We start from the raw sequence: 23,659 nt of genomic DNA on the forward strand, positions 1-23,659 counted from the left end.
ATCTGCTGTGTTTTGAAAGGAAATCCTTTTTTCTGCATGATCTGCGTTATGTCACGCCTAAGCGTAATCCAGTGAAAGCCTCGATGCGGCTCTGTGATGTGGAATGTCTTGTATGTTATTTTTGAACAGATATTGTGTGTGCAAGTAGGTGGGCAACGTAGCGATGTATATCCCAATGGAAGGCCTACAGCACAGCCCTGAGGACGCCACAGAGGATAAGAAGCCAGTTCAGAGGATGTGTGTGTGGGTGCCTTTGTCTTTCCGTTCGCCTCCCTGGGGACGTTGTCTGAAAGGTCACACAGACTTTATCTTTTGATCTGTGATTCTCTGTTCAAAACACCATTGAAGCTCTAGCATCTGCTTCCTGACTCTGACTCTTGAGAGTTTTTATTTAATGAGGCACTGGGCTCGCCACCTCTCACCTTCAACTATCCACATTCTTCCTTTTCTTTTTCTTCTCTCCCTCTCTATGTACCTCCATCATCTCTTCAATTCCGTTTCTAAGCAATCTTTTTCAGTCCGTGCTTTTATTTTAACCTTCCATTGTGCGCCATTTCTAACGTCACTCCGGCCTTCTTCTTTACTGCCTTTGTCTCGACTTCTTACGTTTCCCTATTTTCACATTCCAAAGAAATACGCTTAATGGCCAGAAATTGATGAGGATGACGGACACATCTGTTTTTGTGCAAGAAGCGGCCTTCTGCTGTGCCAGTCTGTTGGATGAGCAGCTGCGGGAGCAAGAGGTAAAGTGTAGCCAGAGGTCGAGTACACTGCCAGTTTGATGCCGTATCAAAATTCTCCGAAGAGCTCCATGAACGGTGCAGCAAAGGGTGTAAAACATATTTAGTACATACCGATCTGGCATACCATTATGACCACTAACAGGTGAAGTGAATAACACTGATTATTTCTTCATCATAGCACCTGTTAGTGGATGGGATATATCAGGGAAAAAGTGAACATTTTGTCCTTAAAGTTGAAGCGTTAGAAGCAGGAAAAATGGGCAATTGTGAGTCTTCGTGCGAGTTTGACAAGGGCCAGATTGTGATGGCAAGATGACTGGGTCAGAACATCTCCAAAACTGCAGGGGTGTTCCCACTCTGCAGTGGTCATTATCTATCAAAGGTTGTCCAAGGAAGGAACGCTGGTGAACCAGTGACAGGGTCATGGGCAGGCAAGGTTCATTGTGGGAAATGAAGGCTAGCCCGTGTGTTCCTGTGTGTAGCTACTGTAGCTGAAATTGCCAAAAAATGTAACGTTGTTTCTGATGGAAAAGCGTCAGAATACACAGTGCATTGTAGTTTGTTGCATATGGAGCGTGGGTGGACAAAGAGCACATGAGCATCAGAACTGGATCACAGAGCAATGGAAGAAGGTGGTCTGGTCTAATGAATCATATTTTCTTTTACATTATGTGGATGTTTGGGTGCATTGCTTACCAGGGGAACACCTGGAACCAGGATGCACTGTTGAAAGAAGGCAAGTTGGCAAAGTCAGTGTGATGCTTTAAACAATGCTCTACTTGGAAACCTTGGCTCCTTCTATCCATGTGGATGTAACTTTGACATGCATCTACTGTAAGCATTGTTGGAGACCATAAACACCCTTTCATGGAAACAGTCTTCCCTGATGGCTGTGGCCTCTTTCAGCAGGATAATGGACCCTGCCACAAAGCTAAAATGGTTCAGGAATGATATGAGGAGCACAACAACAACCTCCAAATTCCCCAGATCTCAATCCAATCAAGCCTCATGAACAAACAGGTCCAATCCATGAGCAACTCACAACTTACAGCACTTAAAGGGTCTATTGCTAACATCTTGGTGCAGATACCACAGCACACCTTCAGGAGTCTACTAGAGTCCATGCCTCAGTGGGTTAGGGCTGTTTCAGCAGCAAAAGGAGGAACAACACAATATTAGACAGGAAATGCAAAAGGAAAGTCAGTTTGTAAGTTGCAGAAAACACTTCCCATCATCCTTAGTTTTGCAAATGATATGCAGCTTTAGCTGAGTTGAAGCTGCCTTCATTTTAACTTGTAGGTAAGCTATCACATTTCAGTGATAGGCTGCTTTAGACAGCTACCAAAGTGCATGCAGAGTGTGGCTTTCAGCTCGGGGCAGTGCGGCACAACACATGGCTTCGGCCAGCAAAGCATATTGGCTGGTGTAAAGCCACCACAGAAGCACAGTATGATGAATTATGGGCAAACTGAGAATATTGAGGCTTTATCCGCCGCGCTTTACAGCTCTGGGTTGGCTTAGCCAGCTAAACAGTCCATTTAACACTGTAGGGCCAACTCTGCCCAACAGCACCTGCTTGGATGTTGAATTTAGGCACTGCATGACTGATGACACTGGCTCACGGTCAAATCACATACACATGGCTCGGTGTCTACAGAATACCAGTGTATTCCTTACTTTTGGAACGTTTAGTGTGCATCAGTACAAAGATGCCAGGTAAAGTCTCAGGATGAGTACATAGAAGAAGCAGAAGCACCCTAGACTCTATCAGTGTGGTCGCTTTTATGTGAAGTGTAACGCAGAACTTGACATTTGGCATTTCTCAGACAGAAAACCTGTAGATTATTGTATATACAGGAACTTTATATAGGAACGAGTTTACAGAAAAGAGCGACGGATGGGGATGAATAAATCTTACTCTTTGCTGTTGACTTTACCGTCCAGTGCAGCGAGTGGGTAGGTCAACACTCTGTGTACTCACCTTTGAGGGATTTTGTGTGTGTGTGTGTGTGTGTGTGTGTGTGTGTGTGTGTGTGTGTGTGTGAGTGTGCTAATGGGATGGCCAGGACTGTCTTATGCTGGTTCAGTCAAACATGTCCTTGTTTATACTGTAGCAGCCCTCCAGTAAAGCATGTCCAGCTCAGCCCTGACCACTATGTGCCTTCCTTATTACCAGTTAACAATGCATTAAGTAACATTTAATTAAGCTTTTTATAGCCACCAAATCTGAACTGAGAACAATGTTTTCTTAAGATGATCTGGGATGTGTATTAAATAGGATTCCTCGCATTGTTTCTGCTTTTCATCCAGTAGCTGCAAACATTTAAAAAAAAAAGTGTTAATAATGTTAATAAATGCATTGTTATGTGATAATAAATGTTTATTGATGATATAACAGTTAAACATTTCATCATATAAATGCACATAAACACAATATGCCTTTACATGACATAGAAACACCTCATTATCTACTAAATAATGATGTTAGCAGGAAGTCTTACCTCTAGTTAAAGTTCTTTTTTAAGTTTCCATTTGCAAAACTTGATTGCAACATAAAAGCCAAAAGAATAAACATGGAAAAAATAGTGACAGCAGCACATCTTATAAAATGGAAAAATAACACAGCTTTTAAGCTTCCTTGTCCATTTAACCATCCTATTGCACTGGGACCATACGTGCACTTACGGCGAGCACTGCTAATCCTTGGTTGCCCATAGTGTGAACTGAAGGCATAACAGTGAACTCTGGATGCTAACAGCGATGCCTGTCACAGCGCTCAGTTTAAAACATGTCTGCCGCGCAGATCAGACAGACTTCTTTGCATATACATAGGCTTGTCCAACAATCCCCCCATGAATATTTCAAACATCTTTGTTGTAGAAAATTTGGAGATGTGATACTTCAAAGTTCTTTACTCGAGCAACCCTGTATTCGGCAGATAAGTCGGCGGTGCAATATTAGCAGATAACCTTTCGCTGTCAGAATGTCCTTTCCCCAGCTGATCAGCTCTCCATTTGGATTAGGGTTTTGTCTTGTTCTGATAAAGCAACACCACCACTGATGCTCCCTCCCGCTCATCCTGGGTGTTCAGACAGCAGAGATACAATACCCTGCGACTGAGTGCACCGAATAAAAGGCCCCATCACAACTTTCATTACCCCAGCTCTTTTCATTTCAATTGACAGCTCCGCAGTCCAGGGGAAAAATGTTTAACCTCAAATAATTATGTCCTGAACCCTCATTGTTACAATCATTTGCTGGCCTGTTGCATGACTTTTTTCCTTTTTTTCTTGAAGTCTTTTATGTGTGCCTTCATTTTGGCATCATCCTCATCATCTTCTTTTCTGCCCCCCCCCCCCCCCCCCTTCCTCTCTCTCTTATTCCTTTGATAATACATCAGGACTTGCCGGCTCAAACAAAACATTTGGTGTAATTATTTTCTAAGTGTGGATGTGGCTTCATTGATCTGACAGGGCCAGACTTCAAACCTTTCAAACCAAGGGATACGCACCTTTAAAGTACATCAGGGCAGAGCACTTTGCCGATTCTGCCACCTTGGACTAACCACAGGAGTTAAATGGCTCGCAGTTGGACTGTTTTACTCAAAAGGAGAAGGCCGAGAATAAGCACATTTGGCGTGATGGCTTTCTAACCTAGTCTATCAGAATCACAGCCTTGAGAGCATTGCATCCGTTTAGATTTTCATCATCTGACATAATGTTTTGACATTTTCTATAGCTCTTCAGTGATGCCACAAAAGGCATTACTGAGCCCTCCGAGTCCTTAAACTCACGTATGGTTGTTGATATCTGAAGAGGAGGAAATTTACAGCCACTTAGATGCCTTGCAGAGACTGTGCTTAAATGCAATAAAGTCGCCCTGCAGGGTCGCAGTATTTACTCCCGACCGCTGACCCAAAACTACGCATGTTGCATATTGAAGTATGCAGGTTAAAAAAAACAAAACCCACAGATCTTGAAGTACAACCACATGTGTATTTTTGCCAGGCGGCTCCCTCTGCACTGACGCATGCGATTATTTGTAATGCAGGGAATGGAAACCTGTGTGGCTCGCAGCTAAAATAGCGACAGCCTCTCCTGCAGCATTGCTTACTTTATGTTTTCCATCTCCTCGCGTGGACGGGAGGCTTTCTCTTCCCTCCAATTGTGTGACTGAAATGGATTATTTCCATTCCACGGCATCGGGCCCTCTTCATGTTTTCTGAAGAAGAACCAGATTGCTGATGTGGTTTTCATTTGTGTCTGATATACATGTATGTATGTATTTTGGCTAATTCTTTCTAATCAAGGTTGGTCATTTCTGCCCTGATAGCATGTGGATGTCTGCCTCTTTTTAAGTGTGTAATGCTTTCACTATGCGTGTTCTGTGTGTGGGTTTTTTCCTTTCTTTTTCAGGTCTGTAACTGTGCGAGTCGGCATTGTATCCCAAGATTTGTGTGTGTGTGTGTGTGACTTGCCACTGCCCCTCTCTCCCCTTCAGGCCCTCAACCATTTTCTTCATTTGTTGCAGCTTTGTGTTTCTTCTCTTTTTTCCCCTTCTCCTCTCTTTGCACTGGGGGAACACATTGTCTGGTTTAATATCATTTTCCAATCACCAAAGGCTGCAGGGCAAGGACTTTTGACTGGGCTGTTTCGTTCCAGCTAATACCAAAGAGAGGCGAGAGAAAATAATAACCCTACTGGTTGATAATAGCAGCGGCGATCATTCTATACTCATTTGCCTCTGGTACACTCTGTAGCTGCGGCTGATGTTGTCTTTCTTTTGCGACGCCCATCTACACGGAGCGACGCTACTTTTACAAGCTGCCTGACATCCTTCATCTCCTTCATGTCCGTCTGAGATGTATTCAACACCATCTGTTTCTGCAGAGAAAAACCAAAAAGGAGTGATGTCTGGTTTGAAGAGGAGGATGAACTAAAGGTCCAGTGGATATGTACTTTTTTTTTGTGAAATTCAAGACTCGGCTGTTGTAATGTCTTTCTGAAGAGGTGCAGATTCTGAGGAAACAGATTATACAAGAGCTTAGGGGGAAAATCCCTGGAGAGTTACGACTCAGGGACATATGTTGTCTTCATCTTGTCCCTCCTCTTCTTCCTACACATACTTTATTTCTTTCCTGAGAAAGAGAGAGAGATAGAGGGAGTCAGACCAAGAAGGAAAGGAGAAGGGGGGGGAGGAAAAGAAATCATTATTAACTCATAAGCTGGTTAATGCTGTAGCACTCTCAACCTTCAGCTCAAATGAGAATTTCTATCATTTACATATCAATTTAATTTCCTGCGTTTCCCTCTTCTCCCCCCCACCGCCCCTCCCTCATTAAAAGCAGCATTTGCTTGCCGCTGCAATCAGCCTGTGCAGCACATTTTTCAGGGCGGCGAGCGCTCTCACGCACACCGTTGCATCCCGGACACCTACACACACACATAAACAGAAAAACAGTGTTTGGTTTGACACAAGAAAAGGCAAAGCTATGCACGCCTACATATGCTTTGTGTCACCCTATCACATGCACGCTCACAGGTGTACCAGCACGCACACACACACATGCAAACACACACACACACAGGCAGCGTGCTGGAGCGCGAGCAGGTAGGCAGACAGAGCAGCTCCGTGGCCTGCTGCAGCTCTGTCAGGATTAAACCAGTGATCAGAGAAATGAAAGGGAAGCTGTCATTCTACATAGGCCTCTATACACATCATCCTCAATAATTACACCCTCTCCTTCCTTCGCCTCGCTTCCTCCACTCTCATAACCTCCTACCTGTGTGCGTGCGTGTGTGTGTGTGTGACACAGGCAACACGCTTGACTGACACCAGGCACATCAAATAGGGGCTTTTATGAAATGTGCGCCTGCTTGAATTATACTCACTTTAAGCCTTACCCTTTTTCCCTCTGTAGTTTAAAGCCACACCTGAAAGTGTGTGTGTGTGTGTGTGTGCACCGATATTAGCATGCATTTGCGAGCGTCTGAATTGAATCGATACAGATGTGCCTACCCCTGCGCAGCCCACATCTGGCGGTGCGACCGAGCCTGCAGGGGATATTTGCAGCTAACCGCTTCAATCTGGGCCTTGAGACTCATGAATACGATCAAATATTGAGTTCAAGCTAAGTGTTACACGGCAAGGCCTCAAGTGTAAAGCAAGTTTAAGGTCTGTCATTTTGAGTCAATGCCATATGTGACCTTTAGTGCGAAAGTCAAGAGGTACCAGATCCGAGCTGTCGAGCTAGCGTGATCCCTTTTATTTCTTACGGCTTAGATTTCTGCATTTGTATTTTCACTGTGCTGTTCTCAGCCTATTACACTTCTCAGACACACATGATTAGGGTGGCTGAGGAATGAAATGAATGCATCCTATTAAAGCGTGGCACATTTCTTTGACTTATTTTCAAAGTTTGTTTGTCATTTCGCTTTTTCATTTGTTAGATTTACTTCTTTGAATCTGTATTTTTTTATTTTTGGCAAATTGTTAGTTGCATTAGCGAGTAGAATTCAAAACAATCTCTTTTTCAAGCTTTTTTTGAGCCGTGTCGCTTTGTGATGTCACTTTTAGGAAACTTTTTCATTTTTGCCAACAGTAGGAACGCTGATCATTTACTAATTAACAGTGAGACTAAATGGAGGTAGACCTAACATTCGTACTGAGTTAGTCCAGTCTAACCGCGTAATAGTTCTGTCTCTTCAGCAAAGCTTTAGAAAAACCAAAGTGTGTGCTTTGGAGCGAGTAATGAATAAGCTAATACCTTGGTTTTGCTTGCTGTTTGTCCCCCTTTTTGCAGCTAATGACTTTGTACTGTAAGACTACTTCGTATCCAGGGTTTTGTATAACAGTGACTTGTTATTATAGCTCAGCACTTGAGCGTGTAATAAATGTAAATCTCAGTGTCTGTAACTTGGTCCCCCGAAGCTCATTATTTGTGACAAGTGTGTGAGACAGTGTTTGTTTTCTGCTATGTTGCAGGTGAGTAATGAGATCATTCGCCTGTGCTTCCAAAGCATCTCCCTGGACAAGATCTTTAAGGGCTATGTGATCCCCAGCAAGCAAAACCTCAGCAATTTCATCCAGCGATTCCACTCCCACGCCTCACAGGTTTACCGCAAGTGAGGAAATGATCAACGGTCACAGGATGTGACACGTTCGCAGTACTTTTACGTACTTTTACATTTTAACGGAGTAATTGTAGCGCTTGTTGAAGTGGTAATAAGGACAAACCAGTTTAAATCAGGACATAATAAAAATGATCCGCTCCGCATTTCTTTAATACAAGACGAAGGCATGAGGTGTTACACCGTGGCGTTGTTTATTTAACAAAATCTAGATGCATGGTGTGAAAATCTTACCGCTTCTGAAGGAATTAAGATGCTAACTAGCAGCCAGGTGCTGCTAATCAAATGCACTTGATTAACTGATCATGAGCGAGTGGGCGGGCCTCTAAAAAAAGCAGAGGTTTTAGCAGTTTGTTGTTCTGGAGCATTCAGGTGTTTGTTAACACAAAGCCAAGGAGGAGAGGTATCAGCAATGATCTTAGAGGCGCAATTGTAGCTGTCCATCAACCTAGGGAGGGTTATAGAGCCATAACAATCTGAAGCCCATCGTTCATAAGCGAGAAAGATTATTCACAGTAGAAAACATTCAGTTCTCAATCTTCCCACAAGTAGACGTCCCTGCAAATTTAGCACAAGGATCAAGGAGCTACAGTGACCCAGACCTCAGGCTGAGATTCCAAGGTGAGAGCTGTACATAAATTGTCCCGGGTCATGAGTGGCTGTCATGAGAAAGTCACAAAATGATTATTTCGAGATATTGCTGCTAAAGGTGGTTTTACAAGCTATTAAATCTGCCTTTAGTTTTTCACACACTGCTTCTGCTTTTTGGTGCAGTTTTTGTTAAATAAATAATGACACAGTGGAATCTGTCATGTTCTGCAGTTCATCTCTGGAAGTATTTACCTGATTTTAAGACCTGCTAAACACCAGATTAGTTTTATTATGTCTTGATATATAAAACCCTACAAATCACTGCATAGTAACACTTTATTTTCAACAGTTAAAAACTAAACATTACAAGTAAATGTAACCTGACATTACAGCTACAAACAACTCATCTAATTTATTACAACCTTATTTAGAAAACATATATTTTAAGTGCGCTGAAATATTGAAAATACTGTTTCTATATAGCAGTTTTACTCTGAGACAGCATGAAGGAGGACATGCAGAGGGTTGGTGTGACAGAGGAGGATGCTAGGGTGAGATGGCAAATGATCCACTGTGGTGACCCCTAAAGAGAGTAGCAAGAAGAAGAAGAAATTTACACTGAATACACTTTTGCCAAAAGAGGACTGGCATTTCTATTTGCTGTTATATATAGTTGGTAGGATTGTTCTGGGAACAAAGCAGCAGAGAGGCCCCAAGGCACAAAACAAAGCCGGTTTTAGATACAGCAGGAAGTCAGGTGGAGGTGGGTTGCAAAGCGGCTTGCAGTTGTACAGCAGCTGGCGTTAGGCTAAAGCAGCTGTGTGAAATAAATAATTGGATGTGTGGAAGGGTATCAGCTGAGCCATCAGAACTGAGATCAGCTGATCTGTTGGCTGGGCTTTTCCTCGTTCAGCTAAGTACAAGACAACATATTTTCATTCAGATGAATTCACTGGAAGTGTGTTTTTCTTATTGTGTGTGTGTGTGTTGGGGTGGTGGGGTTGTTTGACCCTCATTTGGGAGACAAAAGATTTGTGTTTGAATCTGAAGTCAGTGTTAATATGTGTTCGCTGTCCTTGGCCCTGTTTTGTGCAGGCTGCTGCAGACACGATAATCTAGAAAATCATAATTTGGGTTCCTTTGGGATTTGAAATAGTTTAGCGTGGTTCCATCTGCAGCTGCTTAACACATACGTCTAGTCCACGAGGCTAGACCTGCACAGACGGGGTTGAACATATGCAGAACCTTTCTTCTCCTGTTGTTTTATTATTTCAGTACTTTAATCAGCTGTGTTTATGCTTATATAATTTGATTATGTTTTTTTTCCATCGGATTCTCTGAAAGCATGGAAGCAATCACATCACCCATGAGATGTTCAGGGAGTGAACTTGTGTGTCTGATTAGCCAGCTTCAACAACTCATTCCAAAGGCTAATTTAATTTAATTAACAGTCATTTTTTTTCCTTATGGCAGAATAGAATACTTTTCCATCTGTGGGAAGTGCAAGAGAAGGGGGACTCTAAATTAGGAAGTCAGTTTTCAGCAGATAAAAATAAAACCTATCACAATAAAAATAGGTTGCAGCTAGAATATGCTATATAAAGGCAGCCTCTATGCTGCCTTTATATAGAAACCTATGTGATTTCAGTCAAGACACTCCATCGTAATTGAATCTCGCAGCTTTGCATTGGCTGTATTGACAGTTCTAAATATGCATGCATCTGCGGTTACTCGCCTTTTTGCGACATTCTCGAATTCATCATCTCATGTGGAAAATTGTCCCACCTCTGCCGCTGATAGTACTGATAGATACGGCACATTCTTTTCACTAAATGATGGCGTAAGAGAACAGTTGTGCACAGCGATATACGACGTGAAGGTCTGCTTACTTCAAAGTGATGTCAAATCCACTGCTGCAGTCCTGTCAGCTAGTTACTTTCCTCACTGTGTCTTTGCATTAATTTACATCGTCTCACTCGAGCTATCCTAGTAATGAAGAACAAAACTTTACGCCCGACATTATTAATTCAGAAACTCCCAACAAAAGTCAAATGCAAATGCAATGCAATACAAAAGAAATAGAGCATTTTTACCGGGTCAGTGGAAGACGACAACCAAGAAAGAGCACTTCAAGTTATTTGTTTCTTTCACTTGTCAGTTAATCAGCGGGTCAGTGGTTTTCTGAACTGCAGATTTTCACTTCATTACTATGATTGCCCTAAGAGAGAGTCTGAAGGGCTCGCAGTGTTTTCACTGGCTGACGCACACAGACACACTCACACAGACACACACACACTTTCCAGAATCTCCAATACCCCTTTGGGCCTCTCACTGTCTGCACGGGCAATCGACCTCGTCCAACCAATTAAAGACAGCGCTTAGTTCCTGATCGATGGCTGAGGTTGGTGTGGGGCAGGATGAGGACAGATGTGGGTGGGTATGTGAATGGGGGAGGGGGTAATTGGGGAGATCCGCTACATGGCCTAATAAGTTTTTATTTGGTGTCACTATGTAAAGCTTTTCACCCTAAAATCTCATTTAATGTACCAAATGCTTCACCTGCTCTCTCTGGAGGAATTATCTTAAACTAGTGAAACTGTGATTTCTTCACTTCTTATACACTCATTGAGTCAACGTGCAATAGGATTTTTACTATAACGATTGCAGCATGCAGGTTTATGTGCCTGTAAGTAACCCATCTCCTCTTCCTCCAAACATCATCACACATACATAATTAACCCTCTGACGTCTAAGTCATCGAGCGCTAACTCTAATGCTACCTCACACATTGGGAGAGCAGCACCAACCATTGCAAACAGTGCTTTGCAATATCAAAGTAAAACAAATACCTGAATCCCAACTACCTACTGAGATGATCTAAAATGAAACACTAAATGCAATTCAGATCATTTTTGCTTTTTATGTAGCATTAGCATGGCTATTTTGTTGGCTTCAATCTGTTTTTGTGGTGCAGGACTTACATGCATCAAGCTGGCAGTCTTAATTAAAAACTGGTAAAGGCGTCTGCACTTTGGCATAAGCTGAAACAGGCACTCGGTGAGGCTGGTTATTACTGTTAGGTCATCTTAACTCGGTCATGTGATTTGAACATGCCGGCCTGTCGGTTGGCTCCAGAGGGTTAACATCTACAGGTTTTTAACCTACTAGGACCCGATGTCCACATATGTGGACATCACATCTTGGGTTGTCTAGACCAAAATACAAAACGTTGCTCTACAAAGGTCTGATATCCACGTACGAGGACATTATATTGCCACTGCTCTATTGAAATTTAAAACGAAATGTCCTCATATGTGGATCTCATTTTTCTTAGAAACAAAAATCACGTAAAAAAAAAAAAAATCTGGTAATTCCTTGTTTTTACATTCATCAGGTCCCAATCAGCCCAAATAGCAAAGAGAAATTAAAAATGCATGCCATGAAAGAGTTTGGGTCTTAGGAGGTTAAAAAAAGATTCATTATACATTTATTATAAATTCCAGTTCTTTTGATTTACCTGTAAATAGAGTGTAGCGAAAAGAATCACCTGATTTCAAAAGGCTGTTTGTGAAACACACAAATCTCGTGTTTCTAACATTTCTAACGTGCTGCAAATGTAAGCATTTTGAAATGATTCTTCCATCATCCCTCCTGTGAATGTGAGTTCACGTTCTTTATTTGCTTTTGTTTCATGTGTAATGTTTAACGTAAGTAGAATTTGCATACTCGACTGAATTTTGTTTAACTCACTGCTAAATATGAAATGAAGAACTTCAAAATGCACTGCAGGCCTGACAAAACGAAATCCAAAATCCACTTGTACGGTGGGTTGTTGCCAGTGGTTTATTATGATGTCTAGGTTAAGTCGTCACAAGATGTCTGAGTCAGTGAACCCTGCAGACAGGAACACACTGCAAGGCTTTAATGAGTAAGAGTGGCCTGGTAATTTAGTTTTATTTTTGTACTCACTAGCAGAGGAATGCAAGTACAAGGTATGGAGTTAAATCACGGTGTCGGGTGTTGCGACTCAGTTTATGCATGGAAAAACCTGCTAGATGGTCTGTATAATGATGTGTAGGAGGGATTTATAAGGTTGAGAACACATCAGAAGTTCCAAACATTTCAAACTCAGAGTTGCTACCTTTTGCATCAGTTTTTTTCCCCCCTCACTGAAATTTAAGGAAACATTAAACTCAAAATGCTCTCCAAGACAGATAGCCACCGTTTGAAAAATAAATGAAAAACATTCCCTGCTATCTCCACTAAGTCCTTCCTCCATCAGCGGCTGGTGAAAGTGGAAGGGTGTTAAGTAAAGAGACGCTGATATGTTTTTCTCCCCTTCAGATATCACTCCAGCGAGCCTGTCACCCACACAGCCAATATCACAGTCAGTCCACACACTGGGTTCAGTCACAGGGCAGGGAGAGAAAGCAGAGAAGAGGGAGGGAGGATGAAATGACGAAGAAAAAGGGAAAGGAATCGGCAAGAGAAAGAAATGTGCCACTGTGGCGTGTCCCAGTAACTCGGAGCAACAGGACACATGCCCTGAGCTCGCAGTGCAGCGTGTTTCATCCCCGACCCGCGGCTTTCCAATCTCTACCCTTTATGTTATGTTGTAAATACATGCAAAAATAAATAAAGAGATAACACACTAACGCTGCCAGCAGAGTTCACGCATAAATAAGAGATGGGTGGTAGAGGAATGAAATGCAGGAAGAGGAAGGAGAGAAATTGTCTTGGAACGATAGAAGCGCTGGAATAGAGCTACAGACGACGGCAGTAAATGGATGCAGCGTTAATAATCAGTAAAAAGCACGATTCTAGGAAACAGGTGAAGTGACATCAGATGCAATGTCAACACAACAATACAGACAGCTCGGAAACCTATTTATCAGTCCCCAAAGGATTGCGCTATTTCTGAATTTGTCACAGAATTAGGGATACATCGGGGAATGCGGGCCTCCTCTGTGGCAAATGGAATGAGCTGCTTAATAAAGTCATAAATTGAACTGGCAAATTGTCCCCAGCACCGCAGTAGCCAGACTGTAGCATTTGCGTCCTTCTCACCTTCCTGCTCTTAAAGCACATCTCAGACACACACGATTTTTTCTCATGTTTCTGCGGCGATGAATTGGTCCCTCCCACGCAGTATTAAGTGCACATTAACACAGCAGAACAGGCTGTAATTGCAGTTAAGTAAATCTGTTATTTATTTATTTATTTATTTATTTATGAAGGTCTGTTTCTGAAGAAATGACATTTCAACTCACTTTAGTCAGTTTAACTCATGGACAGGGAGTCAGTTTGGTAATCTCATTGGTAATAGTCATATGTATAAATTAATGGGTACCAATATGTGTGTTTTCTTTTCTGTTTGTTTGGTTTGGGTTTATTTATCTATTACATTTTTTATAATTTCTTCAAGGAACTGTTATGAGATGTGGTTATTAAGGAGTTATGTTGATGATCTCTACTCTCAGACTCGTGCTGCGCTGGCTGGCTGTCTTTTGACATCATCACACAACACCTGCTCTTCATAAAGCAGGTGCATCCGGCTCGCACTATTTCTTCTCCTCATTTCCTCATTCGGACTTACTTCTGTCGCCTTTTTGCTTTTTGCTTTTGCCTTCTTCATCATGTTTAATCCTCCAATGTCTGCAAATTTTGGTATCAATCTGATGCTTTTGGTATTGCAGATAACAATACCATACCGATACTTTTAACCTATATAAGGGAGAGCAGCGTTTTATGACTTATGAGATGAATCGTTAGCAATCTGCAAATTGTGAACACATTTTGATAATCACTAAATCATTATGATTTTTATTTTGGGTCAACTTCGGTTGCCTGTTTAGACCAGGGGTGGGGAACTCCAGGCCTCGAGGGCCGCTGTTCTGCAGGTTTTAGATGTCAGCCTGGGTCAACACACCTGAGTCAAAGGATTAATTCATTACCAGGCCTCTGGAGAACTTCATGAGATGTTGAGGGGGTAATTTAGCCAATTAAATCAGCTGTGTTAGATTAAGGACACATCTAAATCCTGCAGGACACCGGCCCTTGAGTTCCCCCCTGGTTTAGGCAGTCAATACAAAAAGGTTCAGACATTTCTGTTGGTTTTTTCATTTCCAAAACAATATTTATTTAACACAATTGAGTGGGCTACGTACTAAACTTAGAGCATAGAAATAAAGTATCGGTCCTATCATGCTACAGTAGTATCGACCCGAACCAATACCAGCGTTGGTATCGATACTATCAGTGTTTGGATCGATCTGCCCACCTGGACTGGCTCCTTCACCTCTGCTTCTCCGTGCTCCACGGAGCGCACGGGGGTTCACTTTCCTGTAATCGCACCCCAAAGTTGAAGCTTCACTATAAAACAGTGATGAATCACAGTTGGGGTCTCTGTGATTGTTAAAACATGCCGTAGCTCTTTAAATGAGTTTATACCCTGTATTAGTTTGTTTAGTTTGAAGCTGGTAGTTGGCACGGTTAGCCTCGACACAGTGTGTGTGTATGCACTGTAGCAAGCATCCAAGGTGCTAGATTCATCTTGTATATGGATGTAAGTTTTGTGTGTGTGTGGCGTACTAACACATGATGAATGTGAGGCTGGCCACAGTCTCCCGTCCCTCCTCTCTGGCCTCCCGGTGGCCTCTCTTCTGCTTTCTCTCCCCCCGTCATTCTCAGCCTTTTTACTCTTTTGTTTCTTCTCCTCATAAACTGCTTTCGAGCATCGACTACTCGCTGCGGTCTTTGCACGTGCATCCATGCACGGCACGCAGGCAAATACAGTCATGCGCACACACCTCTCTGTCTTTATTTAATCATTGGCTCTGTTACAGAGGATATTTTCCCAGACAATGCCTGTGAAGGCGGCGAGCCAGGCAGGCCGAATGAGAGGGGGAGATCTCTCTATCCCTCATCACATGGAAGCCTCGGTACTGGCACTCCCACTGACTGAGATGAATGAATTTAATATATCTCCCTTTTGAAGCGCAGATGACCTCCCGATACGACTCTCTGTCTCTCTATCGCAGGAGGAGTTTTCTTTTTTTCTTCGCACCGCCTGTGAAATCAGGAAATGCACAGGAAGGCATCTGAAGGGATTTTGACAGAGACTAATTTGTTTTGTGGCATGACGTGACTCGTGTATATCTTTGTCCGCACAGAAACAGCCCCATTTTTGCCACAACCTTTTTATCATTGCTAGATAATGCTTATCGTGGGTCTTTATGTTTGTGGGGAACCTCAGCTGTTTATAGTGGAAGCAACAAGCTGAGCTTATGAGGAATATTGTGTTAAAGTCAGCTCTGTCAGGACCACTCGAGTCAAAATATTATTCTTAGTCCATCTGCAATAATTTATTTTTCTTTTGGGGCACATATGCAAAAACCCAAAATGCAGGGAGAGCAGTATTAACCCTCTCAGGGGGGCTAGAAGTGGGTTGCAAAGCAGCTTGCAACTGCATGCCAGCTAAATCAGCATCAGTAACACATGCCATTTGACATTTGTCATTTAGATATTTAATAGGGTGTCAGATGAGCCGTCAGATGAAGTGTGCTGGCTTTGAGATCATCTGATTCGCTGGGTTTGCTGGCTGAGCTCGACCCTCTACGCTAGGCTCAATTTAAACTGCTGCTGCAGCTCATGATTCAATCATCTAATGTGATACACAAATTAATCCATTTAGGTGTTCAGAAATATATACTCTGATCTTCTAAATCATGAGGGAAAAGTATTATTTTAACCTCTGCTCAGGGTTAAGTAGCAGCTATGATTCTCTGTAGTGAGGCAAAAGCATGGCAGGAAAAAACACTTAGTGCAGCTTTAATCCTGCATCTCTGATTCCCCTGAAGCTCTGTCAACATTTCTCTTTTCTTCGCCGAACGGCATAGCGTCTCGTCTTTGTGCTAGAGCCTGTGCAAGCACACCGCTGTGTTTGTCAGTCTATTCTGCTGATGTGCTTCCATACCAAAGTAAGCCACAGTGACCCCTCTCTTATTTCCATCCTTATTGGATCTAGTGCTCTCCTGAGACGGCACAGACGTTGATGCCTCCGGTCATTTTTCTGTCCCTTATAACAGACTGTCCCAGGGTGCTATGTAAGTCCTACTTAATTAGGCCTTAAATTGGATGGATTTATGCTTATCCAGACTCTAAAATGTCTTTTATTGGGTATTTATCCCATGAGGTTAGGACCACACCGATCAAATTACACCGATTCAGACTTAGCTGCATAGCTAACTACTCTGCTATGCACTGTCTGTGTTGCATGCATGGGTGAATTTATGTTGCACACACATACAGTGTTACGCATACATATTAGTCTGTCATATGGTAGACATTGGAAATGTGTTTTTGATTCCCAAGCATCAGCAAGAGCCTTGACATCCCAATAGAGACCCCTAGAGGCCGGGCTTCTCTCTGCAGCCAACCACACACAAGTGCCTGAGAGTAAATTAGTATATTTTCCTATACTCTGAGCTATATTCCATGTTTCGTGCAATTAATGGGTTTGCAAACTTTTTCCTGAATAGTGGAGAAGTGAATTTGTAGCTGGCAGAATTTGAATGCTTGCTCTGTTGAACTCAGTTACACTGAGTGTCATAGCGAGAGACGGGGATCACATCGATCATACTGTATGTAATTTATTGACATGCTTTAATTTAATATGAGAAAAAACCCCATGGGTCAAGTTGATGGCAATGATGCCTTCGAAAAGCCTAAAACATACCTTAATAACACAAATACAACTGTACAAGCATTAATAAAATATATCCTTATTTAAATACACAACACTTTATCTTTAGTTCTGTTCTTACGACCCCTCCGCTACGATGAAATGTAGTTTTAGACCTTCATCACTTGGAGATTTGGCTTGTAGAAAGAGCTTTTTTTATTTTTCCTGTGAAAGCTGTTCCCCGTCTAGGCTCAATATCACTGTGTGTGCTTTCAAAATGGCAACACAAAGTAAAGTACATGAGACTGTCTCGTGGCAAATGAATACACGAGCCTCTATTTACTCTCAGCAAAGAAGAATTCAGTCCACCACCTCTACTTTCAGCATCCGCGTTCTTTTCTTTCTTTCTTTCTTTCTTTTGCAGCATTGCTGTGTTGTCTAGCTTGAAGGTACAGTGGAGCTGTGCCCTTCTATTGAGTTTTCTGTGTGCACGGGCTGCATGTCACTGTGCACTCCACAGCTACAACTACTCGGCCCTAAATTCTTTCTGAGAACCTAAATTGACAGGCAGGCTGAGATTGAATTTGCGACCGCGTGGCCTTCTCTTACACGTTGGCTCTAAACTCTAGTTTTTAATCTCAAAATGACGGTGAGAATGTCAGCACAAGCGCACCGTCTTTACATTCTTTTCTTTTTAGCTAGCGCCTCTTCCCGCGCACACTAATTTTCTCTGAGCATATCATCATTAAAATTTGTCTGAAGGATCATCTGTCATTTAAATTATAATCAACCTGGTAAATAAATGATTCATCATAATGTTTTAATGGCATAGTTTAAGAGTCTCGACCTCCTCCGGTAAATGAGTTTGATGAGGCTGACGCGGGGACGCAGTTTAAAAAAATCATAATCCTATGTTCCTTGAATTTAAATTAGCTGTAACGCAGAGTCTGCATTTCTTTGTGTACGAGCCGAACTGTGCATTATTGTGCTCGTGTACATATATGTGTGTGTGTGTGTGTGTGTGAATGAGAGAGTTGTCTTTATGCGCACACACAGGGCACCAGAGTGCTGTTAATTTCCGCCTGAGCATGGGAGCGGCCACTAAAAGTATCATTGAAGTGATGAATGCGCCGCTCCGAATGGGCATTAGTGTTTAATCTGAGTCATCTGAGAAATAGCACCACATCAACTTCAAACGACTTCCTTTCATCTGCAGTTAGAGACGCAGAGTCACAGATGTGGACCCTTCCCCCCCTTCTTGTTTCTTTTCCCCTGCACGTTCTCTTCAGATCACATGAATTCTTCAGCGTGATTGAAATGAATGCGAGACATCCTTCACACTTTGCTGTTAAATATACTGTAAGTGCAGCCACAGCACTGAGTCCACTGGCCCGGTGAAGTGAATGACACTGATTATCTTGTTACGATGGCACCTGACGAGAGATTAGATATATTAGGAAGCAATTGAACACCCAGAAAATAAGCCCAAGGTTGTGAGTGACGCTGATATGAGCTGTTGAGATGTGGTTTACATTACTTCATTTTAGTGTGTTTGTGTTTATTCTGCGATCCTCGAGGTTACTCGCACTTGGACTTGAGTAGAAGGCTCCACCCCTCATCAGGAACTAATCGTTTCAAATATACCGCTGGACTCCCATCACAAGAAATCCAATCAAAGGCGATAAAATAAAACAGCCAGAGGTCTGTGGTCACTCCTCGCATTGTAGGTGGATAATGGAAAAGATTACAGTGACAACAATGAGGTTGGTGACCATGACAACAATCGTGGTCTCAATGACACCACAGACTGGAGCGGGGGGGATTGCAGGCTGGAAGTCAGAAAAGGAGGTGATAACAATGTATGAATCAGGCTGTGAAAAGACAAAAACATTAGCTCCTCGGTCTTTTCCTGGTACCTTTCCTTCACAATGATGGAAACAGTGTGTAGGTCAGAGGGAAGATGTGAAGGGGGATAAGGATCTAAATAAGGCTCTAAAGAAGAATCTTAATAAGGATCTAAAGAAACCTTAGAGAGTCGAGCTTTATCCAAATAACGGGACAGTTAACCACATTTTCTGCTTTTTAAAAATTTATTTATTTGTTTTTTGCAGGTTAAAATGGGGCTACAGCTTAGTCGTCACAATAGTAAATAAAATGAAATGGTACCGTTAAGAAATGATGCTTGCCCCGCTGTCCACTCACTTCCTCGCCACATTGGAAAGATGATCCACTTTGATTGATATTGCAGCATAGGGCTGCACGGTGCTAACGCGTTAACAAGCTAACCACGGTAACGCATTGATGCCATGCAGCCCCACGCACGGGGGGATCCGCGCTAACTCGCTAACGGATATTTTATGGCGTTAACGTCACTTTAACAAGATTAACGCTGACAGCACTAGTACATAGTAACCTCACTTTGATTATTTGAACATTGTCCTTATTCATAAAGTTAAACTTCTAAACCTACATCACAGCTTCATGTCAAGTTGACTTTTCAGAACACATCTATATGTTAACAAGTTGTGGCAAAAGCTAGATGGTTATGTTAACCATTTTTTTCAGATAGTGTGTCGCTATGAATTTTGGGATACCATCACTTCCTTCCAGATAGGATGGTTTGGTGTATCTTTTGGAAAAGGAGGTAAGAAAGGAGGTGTTGAAGCACCTTTCCACAGTGTTTAAATCTTTTTATGGCCACCACTCGGATACTTCCTTCACCCATTTAAGCCACAGTCACACGGGCCTGGCAATAGCTATCGCCTGGCAACCACCGTTGCTAGGTAAAAATGTTTATTCCCTGACTGGTAAGCAAATGGTAGCTGGAGGGTGCCTGCTGTCGCTAGGCTAGGTGAAATTTGTTACAAAGTGATAAATGGTGCTACAGTTTTTACAAGTTAAGTCATCTCTTTCCATGTAAGGCATGGTTGACTGTGGCAAGTAATCACGGGAGAATTTCAGCGCAGCACCCTCTGTGTGACCGATTTCCCCCACTGACAGCCAACAACCTCCAGCAACCATTTGCCTACCATTTAGGGAATACAATTTTTCCACAATTGACTGGAGACTGACTGTGTGACTGAGGCCACAAATCGGTCATAGGAACCAAGACTGTTCAAGAATTTCATTAAACAGTTGAAAATGAAATATTTTTAACTAGCCACACCAAAATAGGGTTTACATAGCGTACCACCATGTGCAGCTATAGGCTGAGCTAAACACATTTTATTGATTTGCCCTTGCTAATCCTAGTCATCTGTTTTTATTTCGATGAATTTTGATTCTGTGGTTCTCTTTCAGGTCACAGGTTGTTGTAACCTACTCTGTGTCACCCTGGATTCACCGAAGTCCGTCTCTCTCTCTTTCAGCCTCCCATTTCCACTGTGAGCAGCAACTATAAACTTTTGTGTCTTCAGGATTACCTTTCCATCACGGGATGAATGAAGTGTGAAAAGCAATCTGAGAATCGCCAGGCCACTGATACACAACTTCTGCGGATGCAATTATGCCAATGACAGATCATTTTCTGACCTTTATCCTCCAGCCAGTGTTGATGGCAGTTTGCTACTGTGACAGACTGCTTTTTGTTTTCATGTATTTTACAGTTGTGTGACAGCTGAAAACCTGGCTCTTAAAGGCTGAGGTGCTCATCTGAAAAGACAGCCTGACCTTTTGTGCTGCTCTTTTTCTTTCGCTCTCTATTTACTTATGTTGTGTATGTCCCTGTCAGTGTAACATTCTCATTATTTCTTTACTGCCACTTCTGTCTCTTCCTCTCTCTCTCTTCCTCGGTATCTTTTGTCCCATTTCTCTCTTTCTGTCTCCGTATTACGTGTATTTCTATCAGGTATTTTCCAAAGTCTGTGTCCAGGACCAAACCAGTGTTTTTGTTCTGGCTGATGCCTTCATTCAAAGGTTCACGGTCCTGCTTCAGGTAAATTGCTCCTTCTGACAAACAACCACGAGCGCAGATACAGACACACACCTTTGAACGTAGTGTTGCAGTCCAGTTTCTCAATTCTGCAGGTTTGTGCTTTTGAAATGGATTCCATCCATTTCATCTTGTTGTCAAGCTGGTTTTGTCACGTGTTGTATTTTTGCATGCATTTGCACATATTCCTGTTTACCTGTGCTCATATGTTTTTGCTATTTTGCAAACTGGTGAGCTGTCACCTCTCATGGAATACATAGTCTGTCTCACTTGTGAGGACTTCCTGCATTAATTTTTTAAAATTCCTATTTCCCTTTTCCCCCTCAATTAAAATCAAAATACAAAATACATTTCTCCTAAAAAAATGATTGATTAATTTGCAGTTCTGTGACATAAGTACATTTCACACTGCTTTCCAAATTGACATGTCTATGAACTCCCCATTCTACTTGTATATTTTACTTTCTCACTCTTATCACTGCTACTGTTGACCAATTATCTCTCTGGACTTTGGCTGCAGGTCTACTTTGATGTTGATTTCACCTTTTAGAAAACGGGATGTGACCTTGAATATGTTTATCTTCAGACTTTCTCACTTTTTATGATGTGCATACATACATCATACATACATAGCAAATACTTACTTTTTTGCAGTGCTTTTGTTTTCTATTCAATTTTATTTACAGTACATACAGCCAAATGACAACAGTCACCTCAAGTTGCTTTATATTGTAATGTAAAGACCCTACAAAAATACAGAGATAACCCAAACAATCGAACCACCCCCTGTGAGCAATACTTGGTGACGGTGGGAAGGAAAAAATCCCTTTTAACGGGAAGAACCTTTCGACAGAACCAGGCTCAAGGACGGGCACCCTTGTGGTGCAACTGGGAGCGAGTGCTGTGAAAGAGAGCCAGTATGGAAGCCCATTTCCACCACAAAAAAAAAAAGTATCCATAATTCGAAATTTCGAGTTATTAACTCAAAATTTCAACTTATTTTCTCGAAAAAGTTTGAGTTAATAAGTCAAAGTAACTTGAAATTTCGAGTTAATTCTGCCAATCAGTAATCTACGTGGAAAGCGCATTCAAAACCGGATCGCAACAAATTGGCGCTTTCGAGAGGATGTTTGCTGATAGTAACGCCATGTGATTCAGCTAATAACACAAGGATTTCATCATTTCTGAAGCCACGCTGAAAATAATCAGCAATTTGTGCATTCATGACTGGCTGTAGTACTGGTAGCTTAGCTGTAGTATTTGTAGCTGAGGGCTTCAGCTTCCGGGTAACAAGGAAATTACGTCATTCACGTAGATTACTGACAGGCAGCGCTAACTTGAAATTTTGAGTTATTAACTCAAAATTTTGAGAAAAGTAAGTCAAAATCAAAATTTCGAGTTATGGATACTTTTTTTTTTGTGGCAGAAACACGCTTCCATAAGCCAGTGATTAATGGCAATTTTATAATAATTTTTTCTTCATCTAATTCCACCCTGCCTTTTCTCCCTCCTGCTTCTTCTCTGACCCACCCGATGCTATTTTCCATGTAGAGCAGTGTTGCTACTTTACATCTTATTCGTACTTGTCTTTACCTTAACCTGCTTCTCCATAACAGCTTTGCTATGTGGGATATAATTTGCTATGACCATAGCAGCTTGGCCAATAGAAACAGGGTCAGCACAGGGCCCTGCCTGCATCTCTTGGTGAGTCCCAGAGGCCAAAGCTCACTCTCTGCCAGCTGGAGGTACTTCCACCCTTGTCTACAGATTCTGCAGCTCGCTGGCACAGGAATCCTGGACGTCAAAATGCCACCTGGTGCAATAATTACAACAGGTAGTGCTGTTTATCCTGAAAGGGCAATGACATTTTTTTCCTGTTTTCTATTCCTTTGTTGTATCCTCACATATGGGTAGCCTCTTCGGCCTTGTAAGTGTCAGCATGATTATTACACTGGTCGAAGGTGGAACCTTCTTAGACCAAAGCAGTGGTGTTGCGTGTTATTGAATTTCAATAAAGACATTTACCACACTGAGTAATGACATTTACAACAATCTACAAGGAGCAGCATTTGCACCAACATGTGACAGCTACTTTATTTCCCTGGCGCTGCAAAAAATTCTCTTAGAGACTTAAAAAGTGAGGCTATTGTATTTGATGACACAGAAGCTGCTGTTTTAAGATTCTCTTATCTGTACAGAATCTTTTCTTTTTCAAAAAAAGTTTAGAACTGCGTCAGCAAACTCCTTCACAATGAGTCTCTTGAGCCTCGTAGAAAATGTCTTACCAATAATGTTGTTACGAAGGACTTGATGACAATAAAAACGCGCAAGAGAAGTCATACACACATCCACCCTTAATCATCCTACTGAGGCTGCAGTATGCTCACTGTGTTAGGTACAATGTAACACAAGACCATCTTTCTAATTAGTGTCAATCTGGTGTTGCAATCTTGTAGCCATATCTAGAATGCACTACAACTGACACAATTACTGTTGGGTCAATTGATTATCACCATCTTGCCTGGTAAAAACATGACAACTCTAATTATATAGAGTTTGTTTTTCTCCTTTGACCTCAGAG

The 23,659-nt window shown here is 42.1% G+C and overlaps 1 long non-coding RNA gene across 1 annotated transcript; it reads left to right on the plus strand.

Moving 5' to 3' along the window:
* The first annotated feature begins 8,219 nt into the window (after positions 1-8,219).
* Positions 8,220-21,933, plus strand: LOC109195881 (uncharacterized). Its single transcript, XR_002057349.2, has 3 exons — positions 8,220-8,494; positions 19,713-19,791; positions 20,516-21,933. It is a non-coding gene; the product is annotated as an uncharacterized LOC109195881 (long non-coding RNA).
* Positions 21,934-23,659: the final 1,726 nt, after the last annotated feature.

The sequence above is a fragment of the Oreochromis niloticus genome, linkage group LG3 (assembly GCF_001858045.2).
Source record: "Oreochromis niloticus isolate F11D_XX linkage group LG3, O_niloticus_UMD_NMBU, whole genome shotgun sequence".
NCBI lineage: Eukaryota > Metazoa > Chordata > Actinopteri > Cichliformes > Cichlidae > Oreochromis > Oreochromis niloticus.